Raw genomic sequence first — 17,726 nt, 5'->3', positions numbered from 1 at the left:
GGTTATTCCTCATTGAAGGAACCTGGTAATGGAGCCCCATTTGGAGGCAGCCGTGGTGCTAATAGCACCGCGGCTGCCTCCAAACTCGTAATGAGGCTCATTATCTTCCTCTACATATCTTACTTCACCTCTATTCATACATACTTTCGCCTCATTTTCTGCATATCACATTCCTGGTGGGGCAGCATGCACTGGTCGAAATGTTGTCTCCTTCCCCCCCAAGCATAAAATGTAATGTTCACCCATGCCCCTTGCGCTCGGAACCCTTGAAGGGTCCCTCCTCTCCCCTGGCCCCTTGTGGCAGAAGGGAAAGCCTGTGCCTTGGGAGCCATGGGGAACTTGCCACTCACGCTTTTCACTTCCCCACCTGGAAGCATTCAGGCCCCAGGAATAGGCCGAGGATTGTTCCACTAACTTGGCCATGGCGACGTTTGTTCCAGGGAAAGGTCCTTCACCATCAACAACCTCTCTTGTAGCCTCTTGTCACTGTGCCCCTAACAATTTGGTCATGCACCAGACAGTCAGCAAGTGACCCGAACTTGCATTTCTTTGCCAAACCTCAAAGGGCAGCCACAAATGTACCCACTTTCTCCCCAGACACCTGTGAATGGGAGAAGAACAAGTGACGGTCCATGACAACTTTTATGCAAGGTCCAAACTGGGCCAACAAGGCACGCTCGATGGCTTGGTAGACATCCTGTGCATTACCGTGTCCCTCTCCAACAATAATCAAAGGCAGGGATTCAAAAATCCGACTCCCTTCCACACCTAGGCAATTGACCATGATTGCCTGCTTTCTCTCTGGGTTGAGCCCTTTCCCACCAATTGCTATGCGGTAAGTACCAACATTTTTCTTCCATTGAGGCTACGCAATTGTAGGTTCAGAGGGCATAGCTTGAAACACGTGCAGAGCTGGCATGGTTGCCTCCATATTCACAATTCACTCAGTGCGGCTCCCAATATTGACAAGAAAAGCCGAACAGGTTACCAGCTTGCCACACTCCAACACAATCCTTGTGAGCTCCTTAATCTGTAAGAGCCCAGCATTGACAGCTTCTGCAAATCTAATTTCTCCTCTGTTTCTACACTGCCTTAATAGCCCGCTTCAGGTGAAACCAATCACCACCAGATGGTGCTGCAGCCAAGGCAGTACCTCTTCCCATCCGTGACGCCACAGGTGAGGGTTTGGCCGGCTCATTGCTAGTTTGTTGCGCTCTCGCGGTGCATCCAGGAAGGAGGAATAGGCAGTCATGAGACAAAAGGTACAGGTAAGTGGGGTTTATTTAACCAAACCCGACTCCAAACATGGGAGCTGCACCATCTCTGTAGCAGTGCTCTGGCCCACTGTCTGCCACCGCACCACGAGCGCCACATCACACAGGAGCATTCAAAGGATGCCTCTGCATTACACGGCGCATGGGGGACATCGGCCACAGTGCCTGCAAGGCCGCAAAGCCACCCATACAAGTACTTGCTGTCACACTGTAGAACCCACTACATCTATCTTACAATGGTGACTATTCCAGGCATCTGATGCCATTTTTAGAGTATGTAAGATTACATTTAACATATGATGACAGCACCTGCAAGGCTATGCTGTATGTGGTGATTTACCAGGTATTTAAAAACATTATTGTGACATATGAAACTGCACTAACCATATGATTTTACGCACGTGCACATGTGGGCTCATACATTACAATACCAGCACTCTACCTGGCGTATGGTGCAATTATTAGGGGCATTTGACGCTGCGTTTGACATATGACAGGAAACCTCTGTTGACTTTAAGAATGTTTGTTGAAATAAACATGAGCAATGCTTCAGGAAAGTTAAGGCTTAAGGCTTCGCTGGAAGTCCAGTGAAAAGCTATCAAAATAAACAGGAGCTAGGAAGGCAAAGACTTCCATAATCTGTAATGTGTTTATATACTAGCAGGAACATATAACAAGATAAGCCTGAACACGTGTATTTATATATATTTTTTCTTTCAATGAATAAATCTTTAGTTAATGATCAGTTAACGTAAAACAGGTATTGCAAGAAAACCTGGGAAATTCAGCATGGTCGGAGCAGAACTCCTGCACACAGACACAGTTTTCTTCCGGTTCATGGATGGTCGTTCAATCGAAGACCCTGTCCTTGGACAGCAGGGCTGTCTCTATGCTGGACTCTATGCTTCTCTCCATGATTCTGCTCTGCCCTGCTTCTGCCCCTGCTGTGGGACTCACTTTGTCCTCTATTCCCAGTTATCTCTCCTACTCCCTTTAATCACACCCTCGGTGGATTCAACTCCTGGGGGCAGTGGGTCTCCTCTGCCTCTCACTCCTTCATACTTATAATCCAGGTATCATCTTTTAACAAACTATTACAAATGAAAGCTTCATAAGTAGTGATAAGATGTATGTGTTGACTATTTTTCACAATTAACTCATTGTTATGAACTATTCTAAAATGCTAAAATTACAAATGTAGAAATCTAAGGGTGGTCTAAATATGTGTTCTTATGTCATCAGTTAAATAATCATTGCTGTCATATATGATGTGATTAGTGATGGCACCAGTGTTGTCATCACTGAAGTCATTCATGATGGTATTAGTGATGCCATCATTTGGTCATAGGCTGCATTGTAAGGATTTCGACCAACCGCACGATGGGTGTGCGCTCAACTGGGTTTTTTGAAATGTTTAGTTAAATTGAAGGGTGGTAGACCAACCTCATGAAATGTGCAGGGCTAATCCACACACATTTTCCTATGCTCACAGCACAACAAACGCATAGACGTGTGTACTCTGGCTGGACACTGCCTACAGGCACAGTCCACCCTGTTATATTTAGATGGGATATGACAGCAGGAGTGCACCAGGCATCTTCAGAAGGGAGAGGACCAAACCTTCTCTCTGCCATTGCCAGCCTGATTAACTAACAGAGGCTCCATGGGTTCGCCCTGCTCTTTTGTTGGACCCTGCAACTTGTGGCAATGATTTGCATACCAATTAAAGGATACTTCAAACAAGCCCTAACTGTACCTGGCTGAAGAGGTTAACAAAGGAAAGAGGAAACCCCAACGACCTTTCATATGCAACTGCGTCAACCTGAAGCTACCTCCCACCCTCTGTATCGATGACAGTGAACTGGCATGTCTGGGACTGTGTGTTTACAGTAGTCCACCCTGCAGAGGGCCCCATTGATAAGGTATGAGAATGTGGTTTGCAGGAGCCAGAGAGTCTGGTCTTGCCAAAGCTTCAAGGGAGACCTGCCACTTTAATCAGGAACCACAGAGAGCTCCATTAACCAGGGAGACCCTTTGATCCACAACAGACAAGAAGATGGGTGGGACTTAGTATCATATGCTTTCACCCATTTCCCTTTTATTTTGCAAAGCACTCTGGGTATGACCTCATGCTTACAGGAGATTGTTGGTGGGGACCCCAGGATTGGTTCATTAAGGTAGGCTTAACCTACATTAATCACTGTGGCCCATTTGGCTCTAAAATAGGCACTCATTTGGCAGGTCATCTGAAAACTTTGCAACAAGAAGCAAGAAGAAGTCATCTGATGAAAGGCAAATGAACATGCCCATCATTGCTTCGGCCCTCTACCCCATTTCGATGGTATAGATATGAGCCGTGCACTTCGCTCATGGCATATACCCCCTCACCACTCCTATATCGCTGATGCGAGAGATGCTATTCCCTGAGACAACTGCACAGACCCCACCCAGATGATGCCACTGAAGCAATAAGCACACAGGTGATGGAACCCCTGGATGAGCTGTAATTACAAAAGAGACAAATTATGTCATGGCTAGGACCAACACATGAAGGCACATTAGACACAAAGCACATAGGCATCCAAACACGAAGATATGTGAAAACTAGGTTAAACTGCACTTCGACACGAAGAACACACTTACAATCACTACGGTAGAAAACATATACTCTGTTTCTTATGCTGAAATGCAAGTCACACAAGAATACATATAAATGCTTGCTTAATGCAGAATGCAACTAGAATGAGTGGCCATGTAAATCAAAATGGAGGACACAGCTACATTAGAGGAGTGGAAAACATTGAGAAAGCCTATAGCACGTCAAAGGGCCAGCAAAAGGAGCCACGCCCAAACAGCTCAGGTTTCAAGTACATAGTTTTCCATGGTTATCAGGGGAAGACAGGTTTGAGCCAGTGTTGGAAAAGTACAGACAATAAGCAAATCCTAGGTGAGAGGCATAACTTTATCTAAATGAACAAGGAAACAAATGTTGTAGGAAGGTCAGGTCCTCATCAGCTCACACCTGACACTGAGCAGAAAGTAACTCAATCTAGTCTCCATAGGCTGGGACGATAATAACACCCATGGTCAAACCTGTTAAAATTCTTATGAATTACTGAGCAGCATAATTTAGAATACCGTCTCCACACACGTGACTTGCAGCTGACCCAGAAGGCCTATTCACACACAGGGACCTTCGTTCCCACCCATCTCTCTCTTTGGGTGAAAGATACAATAAAGTACTAAACTGAACTGAAAGCCAAATGATCTGGCTTGAGGCCTAGGGAATCAGCTCGTAGGTGGTCCTAGGCAGAACTACTCAGTATCGCTGTCCAATTAGAAGACTAACCTCATACCCCATATGGAACATATACACTACCCTACTACCTACTCAATCATATCCCCCTTAGGTTTGATCAATGTATAATATTTTTATGATGTCATACCAAGATAAAACTCAGTGGCAAGCCTGTGTTTGAGAAAGAGAAAACTGGAGATTGTCCGATGTCCATAACCATCCCTGTTTTGTTCACATATTGTCAATAAAAAAATATTTTTACCACACTATTGGTCTCTTTAATTTTTTTGGCATGGGGTGCTACCTGCCACTCCACTGCATTCTGAGTGATGGGGCGTTCTCCCGAAACTCGACAAATGGTAGCAGAGGTTGGTTGCCAGTGCCCTCAGTTACTATACCACTTTTTTCTCGCCGCAAGCCTGAAGGATTGCGTTGCACCCTGTGAGGACGGGATTGCCAATCATGTGTGAAAACGTAGACGGTTGTCTGGAGCCCCTTTGGAGAACTCCCTGCCTGCTCCCCATGGGATGCTTTGCAGACCAGGGGGAAAAGTGGCAGATTGTGGAAGAAGGTAGTTCCAAAGTTGTCGGCCGACCAATGAATACAAGTATGAGAACAATAATCTGGCAAATGTAGGGGGGCATATTGTGCATAGTGTGGTGATAAAAGAGAGACAGATTCCCTGTGATAAGACGCTTTGCTTAAGTTGTGGAAGGTGGCACCTTATGAAATATTGCAGAAGAGAAAACATTTAAAATATTGAAAAACAGAAGAGAGGACTCCCTGTGACTGATTGATGCATAGAAGAAGGGCCACACCCCTAATGGCCTAACAGTGCCTGTGTAAGTGATGATTCCCTTGCCATCAGTGGACAAGAAGTTGACCATAGGTGTTTACTGTGTTGTTTTATGAGTGCACTCACATGTTGTATACATGTAGGGGTTGTCGCTGCAGACAAGTTGGAACTGCACTTTGCACTTTAGAGTATTGGCAGGAGGAGGATATTGGCCCAGAATGAGGGGCACTCTGTTTGTCATAAGTTGGTGGAAAAGGTTTGGGTTGTTTGGGGAAACATGGTAGTAGACAACGAGTGGGGAGCTGGCCCGAGGGTTGTCCAGGTTGTTGAGGTTGTGAAATCGAGGTTCTCAAGGTTGTAGGCTTAAAGTAATGAAGAAAAGTTGTTTTGACATTAGCACAGGCTCCAGCAGCACGTGGAGGTTTGGATTGGCCTTAAAGGGCAGAGTTTTAAAGGCGGGGCAGCGACTGTGGTGTGCGCTCCGAATTGGTGTTGGGGAAGCCAGAGAGGCATCTGGGAAAACTTGAGAAGTGTTGACATTTGGAGGAACTATATTGTCAATTGATGAAGGATTTGGAAATTAAAGTGTGGATATTTGAGGTACAACACAAAAGCCGATTTGGAGGTAATGTAAGTATCGGCAGTCAAAAGAGTGGCGTGCCATCATGGGAGACTCTACCCTAATGTATGTGTGCAAGTCGCTCCCGCAGTGTAAGGTCAAAATGTGCAAATAAATTGTGGGATGGGCTCGCGAGACAGAGGGCAAGATGATAAAACCTTGGCCCCAGGAGTGTTGTTCTTTAAAATCTGTGCTGCAACACAAGACCACATATTTACGTGCTGCATATAAAGTCAAAAAGTTACAAAACAGAATAGCAGTTCTAGAATTATGGAAGATATTCAGAGACGAGGTGGAGGACTCACCCAGTAGAGAGTGGATGCTGAATCAGCATGACATGGGGGCTATGATCCCACAGTTCATCATCCTCATCCCCAGAGCACTGACCCGCTAAATGAAAGACAGGGATTTTATGTATTGAAAGAATTAAAGGCAGCAGCAGGATACACCAAGTCTGTGTATGCACGTCCCGCATATAGCAGCGAGAACACAATAAACAGAGCTATGTTAAATAACTCCAAGCCACTACCCATGCGTGATGAGTACAAGGAGTCCTGCCAATTATAGTCAAAGCTAGCAGAAAGTGACAAGGGAGGGGCGACGGCAGACAAAGATAAATGGGTGGGATGACTGATTTTGCTTAAACTAGATGGAAAGCATATAACTGAACCTAAGGACAAAGAAAGAAAAACTTGGGAGAGACGAGCTAGAGAGGAAGAAGAAGCATGACAGAAGCAGAAGTTAGAGGAGGAAGAAAGAGAATGGTAAAGAGCGATAGAAGAAATGGAGGAAAGGGTGAGGAGAGAAACAAGATTGCAGGAGAGGAGAAGAAGGGATTTAGAGGAGAAGCTAAAGGAGGAAACGGGGAGGGCAGCAAAAGAAGCAGAGGAGGAAAGGGAGAGATAGGTGCAATTGAATGAGGAAAGGAAGAGAAAGGAGGCTGAAATGCTTGCTCGAGAGCAAGACTAGTAAAGAAGATGGAATAAATAATGAGGAACCATATGCTCCCGGAGGACGAGGGAGAAGGGATACGGAGGAGGATTGGGACATTATATCGAGGCAGAACAGAGGGTGGGGCTACCTCTAAGGAAGCAAGGAGCACAGTTGGGTCTCCACAGGGAGGGGAGCAAAGACTGTTAGGTAGAGCTATGAAAGGGAAAAGGGGGAGAGGTTTGCTCAAACAGCTGAACTTCGAGAGTGGCAAGGACAAGGGGACTGATGACAGCTGTGGGACCATGGGATCAGATGATAAATGAGATGCCAGTGAAGATGGGGAGGAGTGAAGAGACACACTAGACCCTTCAGAAGTGGCAGCCTCAGACTGGGAGACACAATGGTCTGTGGAGGAAGGGGCAGGAGAGGTAAGACCTGTACCTGAGACACAAAATTAGCGTCTAAGAGGCTGCTTGTGTAGCGCAGACGAAGTTACCCCATATGCTCAGTGGTTGAGGGCATTACAGGGACGGAAGAAGGCATGCATGACCGGAGAATTTACAATGACAAAGGGTCTGGACACACCCAAGAGTAATGCAGAGATAACTCAATACCCATTATTAGAGAAAGGGGGAGTATGACCACAATGCATACCATGGCCTCAGATGGACATGGGCAACCTAAGATATAAATTACCATTGTTAACCGCAGGGGTGGGGAGCTGGATATATAAGATAGAGAAATTGATTGCAGGGATGACTTTCACAGTAGGCAATATTAAAAGCTTGCTCTCTGCCATCCTTAGGGCGAGAGAAGACGACATTTGGAAGTGAGCAGGGTATACTGGAGTGACCGCACAGAACACATCACATGACAGAGCACCATTAAATAACTGCAGGGCAGATGTATGGCAAGCACTTAGAGTACAGTATGCCGACACATCAGATATAAGCACGATTATGGCACGCAAATGCGTGAGTTCAAGGAGCCCATTGCTTTTCTTCAAGAGATCCAAGAGCAAAGGCATCTCGAATCACGGGAACCACGGGAAAAGACAGTGGGCTTATTTTATCATATTCGATGTCAGGGGCTAACAGAGTATGTACAGAAGCAGTTGAAGAAATTAGTCAGAAATGAGGAGAGACTGTGGCCAGAAATCCAACTGATAAGAGTATACCACTGTCAGTTAATGTAGTAGATTGCTAGGAAGAAACACAAGGAAAGAAAACAGGACAAAGCAAAATTAATTCAGAAAAGGTGTCAAAATACTAGATGGAAAAGGTGGTGCTGATGAGGGGGGCGGTGACATATTCTCCCGCCTATACAGCAGAGCAGCCTGACTATTAAGCCCAGGACCACACTCAATACCAGCCACATGCGCCGCAAATGCAACAAGCCCCCCAAGGGCCAGTTCAGCCACAGCAGACACACACACCAGACACCACCACTGCAGGCACACATGGTAAGGCTCTTGTAACCAGGACTCATGTCTGGCAGAGAGTCTCCCAGGACCCCCCTTGTTATTTGCATATTTCAAGTAACTTTGGGTCTTACCCTCAGTTACTAGGGGAATCCAGACGTGGACCCCTTGCTCACTATTCTTAGAGAGGCACAGCTATACCCTACTGATGAGGTTCAACCAGACCGAAACACGTGTCTGGGGTTGCTGTTGGTACTCTTGTTCAGAGGAGAATTGCCTAGCATTTCGGTGCTGGACTGCCCCAGGGCAGGACAAAGACTGATATGTTTAGGACATTTCTCCTCTATGAAAGATAGTGAGCTAAAGACTCTGGGTAAGGCGCTTGTAACCAGGACTCGTGTCTGGCAGAGAGTCTCCCAGGAACCACCTTGTTATTTGTACATGCAGGCACCACCTCAAGCACTGATGCAGCAGAATGCCATGGCTGCATGGAGTTCAAACACCACAGTACAGACCCCTGCACCCAAATTAGTGAATGTGACAGAGGTGGGAGGAACTGCTTTCACTGGGCTAAGGATGAACCTATATCCACAACAGGACAGCCTACAGATTGACTTGATGTGTTCCATCCTATCAGTCACACCTGACCTGCAAGAGGAGCCACAAGTGTCAGTGACCATAGGAGACAAGACGTTCTCTTTTCTTGTAGATACGGGCGTCACTAGATCCTGTGTTAGGAAAGGTAGAATCCGAATGTCAGGGGTTGCCATGAATGCAAAAGGCTTTTCTGGGGCTATACATTTGGTTCTTTTCACTGACTAATTGCCCCTCACAGTTGGGGAACATGACCTTACCATGCCATTATTATATTCCTGTCAGACCCCTGTGAGCATAATGGAAAGGGCTATGATGAGTTAGGATGACCGTTTAATTTACTGAACAGGGAATAGAGTGTTCTACTCCAGGGATCCACTACATGAAATCATGAAAATGTATCCTCGCATTCGGTGGGCAGAAACTACATAGGGTGGTGCCCCTAGACCCTGAGGTATTCCAGTATGGAGTGAGCCATATTCTAGCATGGTGCCAGGGATACAGGGTAGGATGGTGAGGTTACCTATAGACATTTTATTTAGGCAAGAAATTCCCATGAATGCGGAAGAGGGACACATTTTTGCACTAGAACTAGAAGCACTTATAATCGGGGACAAGCGAGTAGTTCTCCATGGGACAGATGACAAGGGGAAAACCTGGCAAGCGGTAATTTCCCTGGACGAAGACTACAGACCGATTAACTTGACTGACAAAGAACTATTTAAAGACTACTATTCAGACAGAGAAGTGGTGTTCTCTATAAGTGTTACTTATTGGATGAGAACCGAGTACAAGGAAGTGCCAGAGAGAATGGAACTCATGGAAAGGACACCATCATTTCTCGAAGACGACTTGGCACAGGTGACAGCTGTCTTATGGATTAACCATCCTTATGCTGTTGGCCTACTGAAGGGAGTAGGGGCAGTCAAAATAAAGCTAAAACCAAGTGCACTTCTACCCAGAGTGAAGCAATATCCCATGTCCAGGGAAGCAGAAAAATGTCATGACCCATAGAACTTGCCCCTTCTGGACCTCATGGTCCTTATCGCACCGGGGCTTGTATTCCTTGTTACTCCCAACATGGCCTGGAATTCGATTCCTGGAATCCCCATTCTTAGCGACCGCTACCTACTTTCCTGGACATCCTGGAACAGCGGCCTTCCCGGAACTCTGAATGCGCTCTGCAGCCGCACGAGACTCGAGCGAGTCTATACAAGACCTGATCGGTCCACAAGAGGAATCCTCCCGCGGAACAGAGCAAGAGGCGATCCCAGGTGAGACGGGGGGAGATTTACGACAGTTTGAGACGCCAAACGACCGACACTGATACTGCTATGGAGAAAGCAGTCCAGGACCTTATGCGTGGCATGCAAGAGCTCACAACTGAAGTACAGAACTTAAAGACTGAGAATGCTGCGCTAAAGCAGCTAGTTTTGTCTCACGACCCCGCTAACAAGGACAGTGTGTTACTTGGTGGAGTGGTGGACAAATATGATGGATCGGCAAAATCCTTACGTGGATTCCTGGATTCCTGCTTGGTGCATTTTACCTTTAAGCCCTATTATTTTTCAACTTCTAGGGCGAAGGTAGGCTTCATTATCTCGCACCTCACAGGGAACGCGTTAACCTGGGCTACACCCTTAGTTAACTCAGGGGATGCCCTCCTGGATGATTATGATGGATTCATTCAGGCACTCAAGACTATGTTCGACCGCCCAGAACAGGTTTTTAGTGCTCAAGAACGCTTACTTGATTTCCAACAGGGTACCCAGGATATGCTAACATACGATACTAGATTAAAACAACTGGTCAAGGAAGCAGATTGGTCCTCTGAAGCAAGTTTCACTCTATTTCGCAGGGGTCTAAACGAGGACATTAAGGATGAATTAGCCCGGGTGGCTCGTCCTAGTTCCTTCCTTCCAGGCTCTTACGGATCTAGCCCTGCAGATAGACTTTCGAATCCAGGAAAGAAAGGCTGAAAGGAGAAAGACCAAGACACTTATTCAAAAGAATTCACTTGAGACCTCTGTTAAAACCAATGCTGACCCAACCCCTGACACTGATCTGGAACCCATGCAAATCGGAGCCTTCCGTGGTCCTATTTCCCCTCAAGAAAGGATGAGAAGGATCCACACAGGTCTGTGCATGTATTGTGCCTCGGATAAACATCTTGTTAGAGAATGCCCTCTAGCCCCTCCACGGCGTTCAGGAAATGCCGGCTCCCGATCCTAGATGGAGCGAGGTGTCAGGAGAGAGATGTTTGCTCCACATCAATTCCATCCTTGAACTCTCCTGGACAAAATAGTTTGGTGATACTACAGGCCTTCCTCTCGCCCTCCAAAGACAAGACCTATCCCATTCTGGCCTTGGTGGACTGCGGAGCTATGGGAATTTTCATTGATCAAGACTGGGTTGTTAGTCATCATATTCCGTACGAGACATGAAACACCATGCAGCCGGTGGAAGCAATTGACGGAAGACCCCTCTCTTCAGGACCCATAAGCCTGCAGACTAAAGAGATCCAACTTTCCATAAATCATCATCAAGAGCGGATTACATTCCACATCATTAAGTCAGCCCATTACCTCATGGTTTTGGGTATGCCCTGGTTACAAAAGCACAATCCGTATATCAATTGGACAGCAGGATCATTATTCCTGGGCTCAGAGTTCTGTATGTCCCACTGTCTATCCCTGGACCCCTCCTCGATAACTCCTGAAGAACCTCCAAGAGACCAAGAAACACCGCTCATGGTTTCCAATATCATACAAGTTCCAGAGTCCTATCGGGAGTTTACTGATGTATTTTCTACCGCCATAGTCCAAGAATTACCCCCTCACAGGCCTGAAGACTGTGCCATAGATACAGATCCCTCCGCTGTAATTCCCTTCGGTCGAATGTTCATCCTTTCCGAACCTGAGAAAAAGGCCCTTCGAGAATACCTCAACACCAATCTTGAAAATGGCACCATAAGACCCTCGAAATCTCCAGCGGGTGCTTCGTTGTTCTTCGTTCCCAAGAAAGACACCAAGGAACTCAGACCTTGCGTCGACTATCGAGGCTTAAACCAATGAGCCCTCAAAGATCGATACCCACTGCCCCTGATGCCGGATATCCTGGAAGCTGTGAGTGGAGCCGTAATTTTCACGAAGCTGGATCTCTGAGGTGCCTACCATTTAATCCGAATCCGGGAAGGGGACGGATGGAAGACAGCCTTTAGAACACCCTTTGGTCACTTTGAATTCATAGTTATGCCTTTTGGACTAGCCAATGCTCCCGCAGTCTTTCAGCGATTTTATGGGCAGGGTGTTCACTGATATGTTGTTCCTCTACGTCATTGTCTATCTGGATGACATATTGATTTTTTTCAAAGATCCTCTAAAACATGAAGAACACGTAAAGGCAGTACTACAATGACTTCGTGAAAACAAACTGTTAGCCAAACCCAAAAAATGCTTGTTCCACGTTACTTCTCTTCACTACCTAGGATTCATCCTTAGCCCAGAAGGAATTAGCATGGACCCTTCAAAGGTAAAGGCCATACTGGCTTGGCCCGCTCCCACTTCTGTGAAACAGGTGCAATCCTTCCTGGGGCTCGCCAACTTCTACCGGAAGTTTATTTCTACCTTTTCCGAGATTTTTCAGCCGATCTTAGCTCTATTGAAGAAGGATACCCCCTTTATCTGGTCTACATCGCAAGATAAAGCATTCCAACGATTGAAGACAGAGTTCACACAAGCCCCCATCCTGACCCAGCCTGACACAAGTTGCCCATTTCTAGTGGAAACGGATGCCTCTAACTACGCCATAGGGGCGGTCTTGAAACAGGAACTTGAGGATGGACTGGAACACCCCATTGCTTACCTTTCACGAACCCTGACCGCCAGTGAGACTCACTATTCCGTCCTGGAAAAGGAACTCTTGGCCATCCGCCAAGCCTTTACTGAATGGCGACACATATTTCTGGGTGCTAGATATCCAGTTCAGGTCCACACAGATCACCGGAATCTCCAAATCGTACAGTCTTTGGAGTGCAGGAACAGTCATTAGGCCTGTTGGGCCTACTTCTATGCCCAATACCAGTACCAAATCACTCACGTTACCGGATCACAAAACATGATTGCTGACGCCTTATCTCGACGTCCAGACTACGCAGCCACGGAGGACAAGGCCTATCCTAAGATGTTTCCCCAAACTATCTTTGTAGCTCAAGCAATCAACCTCCAGGAAGAAATCCGAGCGCAAACCCAGTCCTCTGACCTCTGGAAGGAACTTTCAAGGAAGAACCCATGGAATCTAAGAGTCAAGGAAGAATATCTATTCAAGGACAATGCACTGGTCATTCCTACACAGAAATTACAACAAAAGTTAATAAACCTCTGCCATGATATCCCTCACTCCGGTCATCGTGGTATAACTAACACCCTCTGTCTTATACAAAGACAGTTTTGGTGGCCTCAAATGAAGACCGACGTACAAAATTACATCAACACTTGTACGGTCTGCAGTCAAAACATACATGATAACAAGAGACCGGCGGGTCTTCTACTGCAACCATTGCTGCCAACAAGACCATGGGAGTTTATTGCTACAGACTTCATTGTGGAGTTACCACCTTCCCGAGGGTACACGACCATCATGGTAACCATAGACTTTTTCACCCATATGGCTCATTTCACACCTTTTTATAAACTACCATCCTCATCAGAACTTGCTGGAATCTTCCTGGAACATATTTTCCGTCTCCATGGACTTCCTTCCAAGATCATATCGGACCGAGGACCTCAATATGTCTCACAATTCTGGAAACATCACTGTCGTATTCTAGGGATCCAACGCACTCTCTCATCAGGTTATCACCCACAAACCAACGGAGCCACGGAACGTGTAAATCAAACACTGGAGCAATACCTTTGTTGTTTTGCCACCAAGGTTCAGGATGACTGGTCTCTCCTCATACCCCTGGCCGAGTTTGCCTACAACAATTCTGACCATTCAGCACTCAAGGTCAGCCCTTGCTATTGCAGTCAAGGTTTTCACCCGTCCGTTTTACCTTCTGTTCTTCCACATCCCACTCCAGTATCTACTCTCGACTCTTGGATACAGACTCTCATCAACATTCACAAGGAAGCCAAGGAACAATTGAAAGAGGCCCAAACACGCACTAAGCTCTATGCGGATTCAAAGAGAAGACCAGCGCCCTCTTATTCTGTTGGTGATCAAGTCTGGTTGTCCTCAAAACTATTACCCCGACATCTACGGCCAAACAAATCGGCTCCTCGGTACTATGGGCCATTCTCCGTAAAGGAAGTCATCAATCCTGTCTCATTCCGACTCAAGCTACCCTATTCCTGGAAGAAAATACACCCAGTCCTTCACACCTCCCTATTGAAACCTTACTTCCAATACTCCCGAAAATCCTGCAGACCCAGTCCTGTTGTTGTGAATGATCAGCTAGAATATGAAGTGTCCCGAATATGCGATTCCAGGTATAAACGGGGTCGACTTCAATACCTGGTTGAATGGAAAGGATACCCTCCTAGTGAGAGAACCTAGGAACCAGTTTCTAACTTAAATACCCCTCGACTGCTTAGAAGATTCCATCTTATTCACCCGGGCAAACCTGGTGGAACAGGTCTTCGGAGGAGGCATGCTGTCATGACCCATAGAACTTGCCCCTTCTGGACCTCCTGGTCCTTATCGCGCCGGGGCTTGTATTCCTTGCTACTCCCAACATGGCCGCAACAAGCGACTTGCCTCACACCAGCGTTCACGTCGCACACGGCACATCCTATAAATTGGCCACGCCCCCACGGCCCCACGCGTCTTAACGCTATCATTAGGTAGTGACTTGACGTGTGTGTGCGATTCGGCAAATCTTCTATCCAAGATCCTGGTTTCCTTCCTCCTTCCTTCTCCCTTACCCTCTATTCGATTCCTGGAATCCCCATTCTTAGCGACCGCTACCTACTTTCCTGGACATCCTGGAACAGCGGCCTTCCCGGAACTCTGAATGCGCTCTGCAGCCGGACGAGACTCGAGTGAGTCTATACAAGACCCGATCCGTCCACAAGAGGAATCCTCCCGCGGAACAGAGCAAGAGGCGATCCCAGGTGAGACGGGGGGAGATTTACGACAACAAAGGCATTTTTTAAACGATTTCAGTGCTAGTAAAAAAGGGAAATCTAATACCATCAGAGATGCTGTGTAACACGGAACTGTACTCAGTGTAAAAGGCCATGGGAGGGTCATGGAAATTTATACAGCTACCATATTATGCAACATCCCAACAACAGCCACACATTTCACAGTAATTGACTTGAAAATAACATTTTTCTCAATCCTCCTTCAGGAAGAATCACAAGACCTGACATCATTTTCATATAGAAACAGGAACTGGAAACATACAAGATTACCACAGGGGTACTGTGAGTACCCTACTATGTTTAACAGAGTACTTCACATGGAATTGGGCAACATACATGTGGACAGCAGAGTAATTTAGTATGTGGACGACATTTTGGTATGTAGCGAAACAGCGGAACAGTGCAAATGAGACTCAATACAACGGATGACAAGGTGGACAAAGCAAAACTACAGTACTGCCAGAAAGAGGTATTACACATTGGACACTTGATTTCACAGGAAGGCAGGAAGATAACCCCAGAAAGAGCAGAAGCAATCATCAATACACAACAGCCAAGGACAATAAGGGAGATGCAACAGTTTTTAGGCGTATGCAATTATTGCAGGGCATGGGTTTTTGATTGCAGGATTTAAGGAAGCCCAGAGAGTGAGATGGCAAAAACTTTTGATGAGATGAAAAAAGTGATATGCACAACACCAGTTTTAGGAATCAAGGAAGAATTTTACCATTAAGGTGAGGAAAGGGAAAATGCCTCTAAGGAGGTGAATCTGAAAGTGGGCCTTCTTGGCAAGGCCCAAGATGTGAGGGGCGAAGGAGAGAGAGGAGTCGAAGATGACCCCAGTTTTTTTGGCCTCACAGGATGGTGAGGTAAAGGGCCCAAGGAGGGCGGCCACAGAGTAGGACGGAAGCAAGGCGCAGGTGTCCTAACAAGAAGGATCTCCATCTTACTGGCATTAAGACAAAGATTGTTAGCTGCACACCATGCCTGGATGGCGGTCAGACAATCGGAGATGAGAGAGGAGGAGCACTAGCGTAATGGGGGCCCTTGTGGTGAGGGGGGCCCCATGCTGCCCATGCACAGCGAGGGGTCCAGCGGCAGCGGGGGGTGCCGTCTCAGCAGGGCTTGCCGGGGCACCCCACATTTTGTGTTACGCCACTGAAAAGGAGGTAGTAGAGGGAAGTTTGAAGGAAAGCTCTGTGTCATCAGCATAACACTGGAAAAGTGGAGAGAAGGAGGAGATCATGTGAGCCAGAGGAGTGAGATAGATATTGAAGAGCCATGGCATTATTATTATTATTATTAATAATAGGATAGAGCCCTGGGGGATGCCGCAGGTAGAGCGTGAGGTGGTGGAGAAGAAAGCGCCCAGTTGCAGCTGGGACAGGCGGTTAGTGAGGGAAGAGGTCAGCCAGTCCAGTGCCCGGTCGGTGATGCCGAGGGAATCACAAAGCCGTTTTATGAGGATACAATGGTTGACCATGTCAAGGGTAGAGGAGAGATTGAGAAGAATGAGAACAGCGGGAGAGTTAGAGTCAATATTTGCAAGCATGTCTTCACAGGTGTTCAGGAGAGCAGTCTCTGTGCCTCTGGTTGCCCGGAATCCAGATTGATGGTCATGCAGGCAGCCAACAAGTTCGACGTGAAGGATCAATTGGGGGAGGACCAACTTATCCACGAGTTTTCCCCGGAAGGGGGTTGTGGAGATAGGGCGATAGTTAGCCAGGCAGGAAGGGTCTGCAGACAGCTTTTTTAGGAGAGGGTGGACAAGGGTGTGCCTGAGGGGCAGAGGGAAGGAGCCAGTGGTGAAGGAGTATTTACAGAGGTCATCAAGAGCCAGGGTGAGAGAGGAGATGTTGTCCTTAATGGTTCTAGAAAAGCAGGGGAGGACCTGTTTGGATGAGACCTTCATAGAGCGGACAACTTTAGAGACCTCATCAGATGTTATGGACAAGAGGGAGGAGAGTCGGGGGGTGGAGGGAAGAGAGGCAAGGGAGCATGAGGGGGAGTATATATAAGGTCTTAGAGAATGAGGACAGGATGCCCTGAGTTCTGGATGTGAAATGCAATGCCAAAGCCAGGCAGTGGGCCTGGGAAGGTGGGAGAAAGGGTGAGACTGCAGTTGGATTGGCAAATTCCTTGCAGATTTTGAAGAGTTCAGCCGTTTTGTTAGTGGCTCCAGAGATACATGCTTGGATGTGTGTCCTCTTCTTGGAGGGCATAGAAAAATGATATTACCTTTGTGGGAGGGGTCAGTCCAGTTTGTCAAAGGATGAACCCGAGGTCTGCCACTTCCGGTCTGCAACTGTGCACTTACATTTCTAGTTAGCTAGGTTGGTTCCATGTGTTAATATCCCCGAATAAATATTGCCACACAAGAATGGCACTGTATTTTTGCGGCGATATTAACGCATTGAACCTGAGGGTGACACCCCCGCAACCACCATATTATATTAAAGGGAGCGTGAGACACCCCCGCAACCCTAACTCCCATTTACCCCCAAAATATCCCCACTAATAATATCACCTATGGCCGTTCCCGACGTCCATATATATGGTGATATTATTGGTGGGGATAATATTACCTGATACTGCTAGATCGGAGTCATAACAGCCGTTGCACTTGGCGGCCGGCTTCAGACAGAT

Source organism: Ambystoma mexicanum, chromosome 3p (genome assembly GCF_040938575.1).
Source record: "Ambystoma mexicanum isolate Mex_15411 chromosome 3p, UKY_AmexF1_1, whole genome shotgun sequence".
Lineage (NCBI taxonomy): Eukaryota > Metazoa > Chordata > Amphibia > Caudata > Ambystomatidae > Ambystoma > Ambystoma mexicanum.
The sequence above is the reverse complement of the archived record's forward strand: the minus strand, read 5'-3'. Positions refer to the sequence as shown.